Genomic DNA, 9,355 nt, shown 5'->3' on the forward strand with positions numbered 1-9,355 from the left:
CAAGGTAATTTTCTGGATTTGTTTTCTCATTTTGACTCTCATAGTTGTGGTCTACCTATGATGTCAGTTACAGGCCTCTCTCATCTTTTTAAGTGGGAGAACTTGCACAATTGGTGGCTGACTAAATACTTTTTTCCCCACTGTATGTGTACTTTTTTCCTATTTTATTTTAAATGGGGGGTGATTTGAACTTTTATATTTCTTAATTTTTTTAATATTTTTAAAAACTTTCCTGGAAGCAGGGAAAAATGTATTGTGGTTTTCTTATAAATAAATAAGATATCACATCCATTATAATAAAAATAAATAATAATCTTTATTTTTATATAACGCTAACATATTCCACAGCGCCTTACAGTTTGCACACATTATCATCACTGTCCCCGATGGGGCTCACAATCTAAATTCCCTATCAGTATGTCTTTGGAATGTGGGAGGAATCCAGAGTACCCGGAGGCAGGGGCGGGCTGGGTGGCAGGGAGGAAAATGCCCCCCGGGCCGCTTCCCCAGCAGCTGTGAAGGTCCGGCCGCCTGATGGCCCTGCACAGTAAACTGCGTGCGGCCATGTCTGCTGTGCTGTGATGCGGCCGGCAGCAGATACGGCCGCGCAGGCGCGCACATCACAGTCTGTCTCAGCCGCTGTCTGCGGCTTATGAGACAGACTGTGCTGTGCACGCAGGCGGCTCGATGACGTTATTGTCTCGCGCCGCTCTATGGGCCTGAAGAGAAAACGGAGGCTGCGGTGTCGGGAAACAGGATGAGGTGAGTATAAACTTTATTATTTTTTATATGAACGAGGCTGTGGGGCCATCATACTGTATATGTGGGGGGTGAAACTGCGGCCATCATACTGTATATATGGGGGGGTGAAACTGCGGCCATCATACTGTATATATGGGCGGGGTGAAACTGCGGCCATCATACTGTATATATGGGGGGGTGAAACTGCGGCCATCATACTGTATATATAGGGGGGTAAAACTGCGGCCATCATACTGTATATATGGGGGGGTGAAACTGCGGCCATCATACTGTATATATGGGGGGAAACTATGGCCATCATACTGTATATATAGGGGGGTAAAACTGCGGCCATCATACTGTATATATGGGGGGGTGAAACTGCGGCCATCATACTGTATATATGGGGGGGAAACTGCGGCCATCATACTGTATATATGGGGGGAAACTATGGCCTTCATACTGTATATATGGGGGGGAACTTTGGCCATCATACTGTATATATAGGGGGGTGAAACTGCGGCCAGCATACTGTATATATAGGGGGGTGAAACTGCGGCCATCATACTGTATATATGGGGGGTGAAACTGCGGCCATCATACTGTATATATGGGGGGGAAACTGCGGCCATCATACTGTATATATGGGCGGGGTGAAACTGCGGCTATCATACTGTATATATGGGGGGGTGAAACTGCGACCATCATACTGTATATATAGGGGGGTAAAACTGCGGCCATCATACTGTATATATGGGGGGGTGAAACTGCGGCCATCATACTGTATATATGGGGGGGAAACTGCGGCCATCATGCTGTATATATGGGGGGAAACTATGGCCATCATACTGTATATATGGGGGGGAAACTACGGCCATCATACTGTATATTTAAGGGGGGGAACTACGGCCATCATACTGAATATATGAACGGGCTGTGAGGCCATCATACTGTATATATGGGGGCTGGGGCCATCATACTATATATATGAGGGAACTGAGGTCATCATACTATATATAGTATATGGGGCTGAGGGACCATCATACTTCATATATGAGGTAACTGGGGCTTTCATCCTTTATATATAAGGGAACTGGGGACATCCTACTATATATGAGGGAAATGGGGCCATCCTACTATATATACGGGGGAACTGGGGCCATCCTACTATATATATGGGGGAACTGGGGCTTTCCTACTGTGTGTATGTATATATATATATATATATATATATATATATATATATATAAAATCAAGAAAAAAAGGGCAGCACTACCAAAATAATACAGCAGGTGCAAAACCTATTCAGCAGTGTCCAAACAGCCAAAATGACCAAAGGAAAAAAAATAGGCAGCACTCAAATTAAATGTGAAAAAAGTGGATACTTTACTGATCCTCAGATGGCAACGTTTCAACGGTGACCCGTCTTTGTCAAGCAATGTGCTCATAGTCAGTATAGACTTAAATAGTAGTAACACATGTGCATAAAATTCCAATGATTAATCCGGTTTACACATTCAAAATAGCCATTGTCATAGTAACGTTTACAAGTGCTCCATTAAACATATATACATATGACCAAAGATCTAGAATACAAAGTGCAACAGTGCATATACAGTGCTTTAAAAAGACTCAACTTGCCTATAAAACTGATCATGACACAACCTATGAGGGTACTAAGGTTTATATAATTAAAAAAGTTAGTATACTTTACTTATATCTTTGCTCCTCCCACATTCCAAAAAAAGACATACTGATAGGGAATTTAGATTGTGAGGCCCATCGGGGACAGTGATGATAATGTGTGCAAACTGTAAAGCACTGCGGAATATGTTAGCGCTATATAAAAATAAAGATTATTATTATATATATGGGGGAACTGGGGCCATCATACTTTATACAGGGGTGAAAATGGGACCATCTTACTATATATGGGGAAACTGGGGGCATCATACTATATACGGGGGGGTCTGGGGCTATCATACTATATACATGGGGGAACTGGGGCCATCATACTATATATATGGGAGAACTGGGGCAACCTTACTATATACATGGGGGAACTGGAGCCATTCTACTATATACTGTATAAATGAGTGAACTGGGGTCATCACATATATATAGGGTGAGCTGGGGATATCTTACTATATATATGGGACTGTGGGACCATCATACTTTATATATGGGGGAACTGGGACCATTCTACTATATACATGGGGGCAACTGGGGCCACCAAACGATTTATTTGGTGCAGTGGGGACCTTTATACTATATATACAGGGCAGTGGGGCCTTCATACTATACAGTTGAAACCAGAAGTTTCCATACATTATATAAAAAGACACATATGACCTAAAACGGGAAAGGTTTATTCTGATTTCATGTCAGATATTGAGAAAAACATGCAGATTTGTATTTTTATACAGTATATAGTGGATGTAAATTTCTGGTTTCAACTGTATATACTTAGGGGGCAGTGGGGACTTTCATACTATATACAGGGAGCAGTGAGGACCATCATACTATATATAGGGGGACCTTCATGCTGTATATAGGGGCAGTGGGGACCATCATACTATATATAGGGGCAATGAGAACATCTTATTTTATATAGGGGCTATGTAGCCATTTTACTATATATAGGGAGACGTGGGGTCCTCAATGTATAATAAAGGACTTTGGGGACCATCATATTGTGTTTTGTGGTATGTAGGACTATCATTCTGTATATTCAGAGCTTTGTGGGCTCTCAGAGGACATTATTTGTTATAAATGGGGACATTATTAGTTTTGATAGGGGCACGCACATTCCATTATTTTTTTCTTAGGGCTCGGTTCTCCTCCCATATCTCTGTAATAAACTCCGTTTTGCTCCTATATTTCTGTAGTAAGCTCTGTTCTGCTCCCATATCTCTGTAGTAAGCTTGGTTCTGCACCCTTATCTCTATAGTAAGCTCAGTTCTGCTCCCATATCTCTTGAGTAATCTTGGTTCTGCTCCCATATCTCTGTAGTAAGCTCCGTTCTGCTCCAATATCTCTGTAGTAAGCTCCGTTCTGCTCCCATATCTCTGTAGTAAGCTCAGTTCTGCTCCCATATCTTTGTAGTAAACTCAGTTCTGCTCCCATAGCTCTATATTAAGCTCCGTTCTGCTGCCATATCTCTCTAGTAGGCTCAGTTCTGCTCCCATATCTCTGTAGTAAACTTGGTTCTGCTCCCATATTTCTGTAGTAAGCTTGGTTCTGCTCCCATATCTCTGTAGTAAGCTTGGTTCTGCTCCCATATCTCTGTAGTAAGCTCCGTTCTGCTCCTATACTTCTGTAGTATGCTCCGTTCTGCTCCCATATCTCTGTAGTAGGCTCAGTTCTGCTCCCATATCTTAGTAGTAAACTCAGTTCTGCTCCCATAGCTCTTTATTAAGCTCCGTTCTGCTGCCATATCTCTGTAGTAAGCTCAGTTCTGCTCCCATATCTCTGTAGTAAGCTCCGTTCTGTTCCCATATCTTTATAGTAGGCTCAGTTCTCCTCCCATATCTCTGCAGTAAGCTGTGTTCTGCTCCCATATCTCTGGAGTAAGCTCAGTTCTGCTCCCATATCTCTGGAGTAAGCTCAGTTCTGCTCCCATATCTCTGTAGTAAGCTCGGTTCTGCTCCCATATCTCTGTAGTAAGCTCCAGTCAGCAATCTTGGTTCCGGTCTCGTGTCTATGTAGTCAGCTTGCTTCTGTTATCTATGTAGGCAGTAAGCTTGGTTCTGCTTCCATATATATGCAGCTAGCTCCGTTCAGTTCCCATATCTATGAACCACCCTGTACCACCCTGTTTTTAAAGCCTGTTATCTATGCTTCTTTAATACAGCGACCAGAGACAAACAGGGCAAAAGCACCGCAACTGGATGGCCACTGCTTTGTGATTGCCCCCCAGGGCCACTGCTTTGTGATTGCCCCCCAGGCTGAAAAGTGCCAGTCAGCCCCTGCCCGGAGGAAACCCACGCAAACACGGGGAGAACTTACAAACTCCTTGCAGATGTTATCCTTGGTGGGATTTGAACCCAGGACTCCAGCGCTGCAAGGCTGAAGTGCTAACCACTGAGCTGCCCATTATCTGTTGATATCATCTTTCAGCTGTAATTAAATTACATTAACAATAGTACTAATTATGAGGTCCCTATGTCTAAAATGCCGCTTATACACTACCGTTCAAAAGTTTAGAGTCACTTAGAATTTTTCTTATTTTTGAAAGAAAAGCACAGTTTTTTCCAATTAAGCTAATATTAAATTATGCAGAAATAAACTCTATACATTGTTAATGTGGTAAATGACTATTCTGGCTGCAAGCGTCTCGTTTGTAATGCAATATCTTCATAGGTGTATAGATGCCCCCATCACTCCAGTGTTCTTATGGTACTTTGTGTTTGCTAACTGTGTAAGAAGGCTAATGGATGGTTAGAATACCCTTGAAAACCCTTGTGCAAATATGTTAGCACAGATGAAATCAGTTTGGCTGAGTAGAGAAGCTATAAACCTGAACTTCCTTTGAGCTAGTTGAGAATCTGGAGCATTACATTTGTTGGTTCCATTAAACTCTCAAAATGGCCAGAAAAAAAGAACTTTCATGTGAAACTCGACAGTCTATTTTTGTTCTTAGAAATGAAGGTTATTCCATGCGAGAAATTGTGAAGAAACTGAAGATTTCCTACAAAGATGTGTACTACTCCCTTCAGAGGAGAGCACAAACAGGCTCTATCCAGAGTAAAAAGAGAAGTCAGAGGCCCCGCTGCACAACTGAGCAACAAGACAAGTACATTAGAGTCTGTAGTTTGAGAAATCGATGCCTCACAGGTCTTCAACTGGTATCCCGACTCCGGGATGCTGGCCTTCAGGGCAAAGTGGCAAAGAAAAAGCCATATCTGAGACTGGCTAATAAAAGGAAAAGATTAATATGGGTAAAAGAACACAGACATTGGACAGAGGAAGATTGGAAAAAAGTGTTATGGACAGACGAATCCAAGTTTGAGGTGTTTGGATCACACAGAAGAACATTTGTGAGACGCAGAACAACTGAAAAGATGTTGAAAGTGCCTGACACCATCTGTCAAGAATGGTGGAGGTAATGTGATGGTCTGGGGTTACTTTAGTGCTGGTAAAGTGGGAGATTTCTACAAGGCAAAAGGGATTTTGAATAAGGAAGGCTATCACTCCATTTTGCAATGCCATGCCATACCCTGTGGACAGCACTTGATTGGAGCCAATTTCATCCTACAACAGGACAATGACCCAAAGCACACCTCCAAATTATGCAAGAACTATTTAGGGAAGAAGGAGGCAGCTGGTATTCTATCTGTAATGGAGTGGCCAGCGCAGTCACCAGATCTCAACCCCATTGAGCTGTTATGGGAGCAGCTTGACCGTATGGTACGCAAAAAGTGCCCATCAAGCCAAGCCAACTTGTGGGAGAGGCTTCTGGAAGCATGGGGTGAAATTTTTCCAGATTACCTCAGCAAATTAACTGCTAGAATGCCAAAGTTCTGCAATGCTGTAATTGCTGCAAAGGGAGCATTCTTTGACGAAAGCAAAGTTTGAAGGGGAAAATTATTTCAAATAAAAATCTTTTTTTCGAACCTTGTCTGGACTAGATTTTAAATTCTTTTAGCAACTTATTTGATTAATAAAAGTATGAGTTTTCATGGAAAACACAAAATTGTCTGGGTTACCCCAAACTTTTCAACGGTAGTGTACATCAAGAAAGTAAACCATCAAATCCATCACTAAACCCTAAGAAATAAATGTGGAAGAGCAGCTTCTGTGGCTGCAACGAAAAAGCAAACAAAAATAAACAAAAGCCCAGCAGCACAAAAATATAGAAATTATGTGTTACTGCCAGAATTACTATACCTAAAAATGTGAGGTTCTTAGCACACATTTTGATCAAATTGTGCGAGCCCATCTGCAAATGACAAGGTGACCTCTTCAGATGGGTCCTACAGTAGCACTACACTAACTGGTATTAATAAAGCCCCTATGTCTAATGCTGTTGACCCAGAAGAAGTCAAAGGCCCTGGACACGTTCAGACAATTTGTGACTTGGGGAAAAAAATCCTTCTTGACCCTGGGAAAATGTGATCAGTCCTAAAACCCTGGATCAAACTCGACTGCTAATACTTTGATTATTATTTTTAGCATTCTTACTGCAATAATAATTATTATTATTAATAATACTGTATTGTTAGTAAATTAACATTTCAATTTTATTATAACATTAAAGCTATACTTTTTGCAATGTCTATGCTTATACTATGCAATGCTTAGGATTACTTTTAATATTTATATGAATGTGATTCTTGTATCTAATGTAGTTAATTCAGAAGAAAGTAAAAAGATTCAGTCACATTCAGTCAATCTGTGTCACAGGGGAAAATGTGATCAGTCCTAGAACCCTGAATCAAACCTGATTAAGTAATAAAATTATCTAATTAATATTACAGTACTTTTTTAATGACTACTTTAATTTGTATTTAAGTTTCTGTCTTTCTTACTTATTACAACTTTTCTACTACTGCATATTTCAATATTTTCACACTATTTCTTTTACACTATTATTCTAGTCTGTTGTTCTATAAGTATTAAAGCTATACCATGACTGCACTGCTGATACAGAAGAAGGGACAAACCCTAGACACATTCAGCCAATTTGTGGTCATGGGAAAAATCCCTTCTTGATCCCTGAAAAACACAATCAAATCAGTTCTAGAACCCTAGATCAACACCCTAATTCTATTAAATGATATCTATTATCGTCTTCTTTCATTACTGATATTATTACAGTAAAGTAATAGTTGTTAAAGGGGTTATCCGGGCTAGAGCTATAAATCATTCTATGTGACCGCAGACATGTGAATCTTCATATCACGCGCACTGCCTGCTGTGAGGATTCACTGGTGCTGTACCGGGAACTGCAGTCATGTGACCACAAGTATGCGATATGCTTACTCCAGACCACATTCCGACTAGACATTCCGCACATCTAGTTGGTGTGTGACCAGGAGTATGCATATCGCATATTTGTGGTCACATGACTGCCATTCCCAGCTTTGGCACCAGAAAATGCTCACAGAGCATAGTGTGCATATTGATCGCATTCAAAAATCTACAGTGACATATAGTAACTGCAGACTTGTAGTTTAAGACTGGACAGCCCCTTTAATATTAGATGACTACTCTTGTAAAGAATAAAAGTTCTCTATATCCATAGCAACTCATTATTTCTAAAATATTATTGTTAATAATGCCATTCATCTATTGATAATAAAGTCACTATACCTACTTTGATGATGCACCAAAACCTCTGTACACCTTCAGCCAAACTGGGTCACAGGGGAATAATTCCTTCTTAATCCTGGGAAAAAGCGATCAGTCCAAGAACCCTGGATCAAACCATACTACTAGAGCTCTGGTTATTATTATTATTTTTACTGCTCACTGGTCAACACAAAAAAATCATAAGCAAAGGTAATATGTCTGTTTTATGGAGTATGATGTGCTGATTTCAAAAATATGCTTCGTTTTGCTCTATTACATAAAGTTTCTGAGAGAGAAGTATTTTGTAATTATGTTATTTCTGCATTTTCAAAGTATGTGGTTTTTCCTATGTTATTCCCATTTCTTTGATTGTCTTAATTGTGAATTTTCTTACAGGGACAACATCAGTAAAGGTTTTAGTGAGTTTATGGGAAACAGTTTTGATAGTGCAGTTAACCAATGACTGCTTCTCGGAAAGTCACATGTTATGGGGAGGAGCTAACTGTTAAGAGGTGGTAAGATTTGAGTCAGTCAGAAAAAGATGGTTATGGCAGCAAGGACTGGTAGGTGAGACTCTGACAGGAGAAAGGACTCTACAGGGATCTGAGCCCTGCCACAGGGAGATAGAAGGGAAGGCAGCAGACAACCGCCATTGTGAGAGGACTTTCACTGCATTTCTGGGAGAGCAAGCCGCCTCAGAGGGAAGAAAACAGTTCAGCCACTGAGGTGTATGTTGTGAACACCTTTGACCTGGCTTCTGAGTGTGGGCTCCCTCTGGTGGTTGCTGCTGGTAATAGAGCTGGTCTGGCTGAGAGAAGTCAATCACCTGAGGATGATGATTGGAGGTTAGGTGTTACAGACTGGAAAGATTTAAGTGAGCAACCTTCCCTCATTTGTTGCCAGTGATTTGGTTTGCTTCCTGAGCATTTTGGAAGTCTGCCAGGAACTAGGCTGCGGACGGAATTTCTGCCCCATGACGTCCCGGGGCTGCCTCTTTGTCCGGAGGCCCGCCCACATGCCGGAGCATGCTGTTTTTTTAAAAAAGGAACAGCTGGTCGGCGGGCTGGACAATTGACAGGTCCAGGACGGGGGACACAGGACTGGGGTAAGTGCTACCCCTAGAGGAAGGCCACCCTCTGTGTGTTTTCCAGAGGCTAAGCAGCTTTTTGGTCCTTGGCATATCACTTTTTTGCCATCTTGTCCAGAAAAGCTAAGGCACACACATTCTTATATGTTGCGTGCATCTCCTGTCAGTCCGCCTTCCTACGGGCACAAACCAAGCAGATCTGCGAAGCCTGCGATTCCGAACGTGCCCAGGAGC

This window comes from Dendrobates tinctorius, unplaced genomic scaffold (genome assembly GCF_039654945.1).
Source record: "Dendrobates tinctorius isolate UK_male_01 unplaced genomic scaffold, ASM3965494v1 ptg000032l, whole genome shotgun sequence".
Taxonomy (NCBI): Eukaryota; Metazoa; Chordata; class Amphibia; order Anura; family Dendrobatidae; genus Dendrobates; species Dendrobates tinctorius.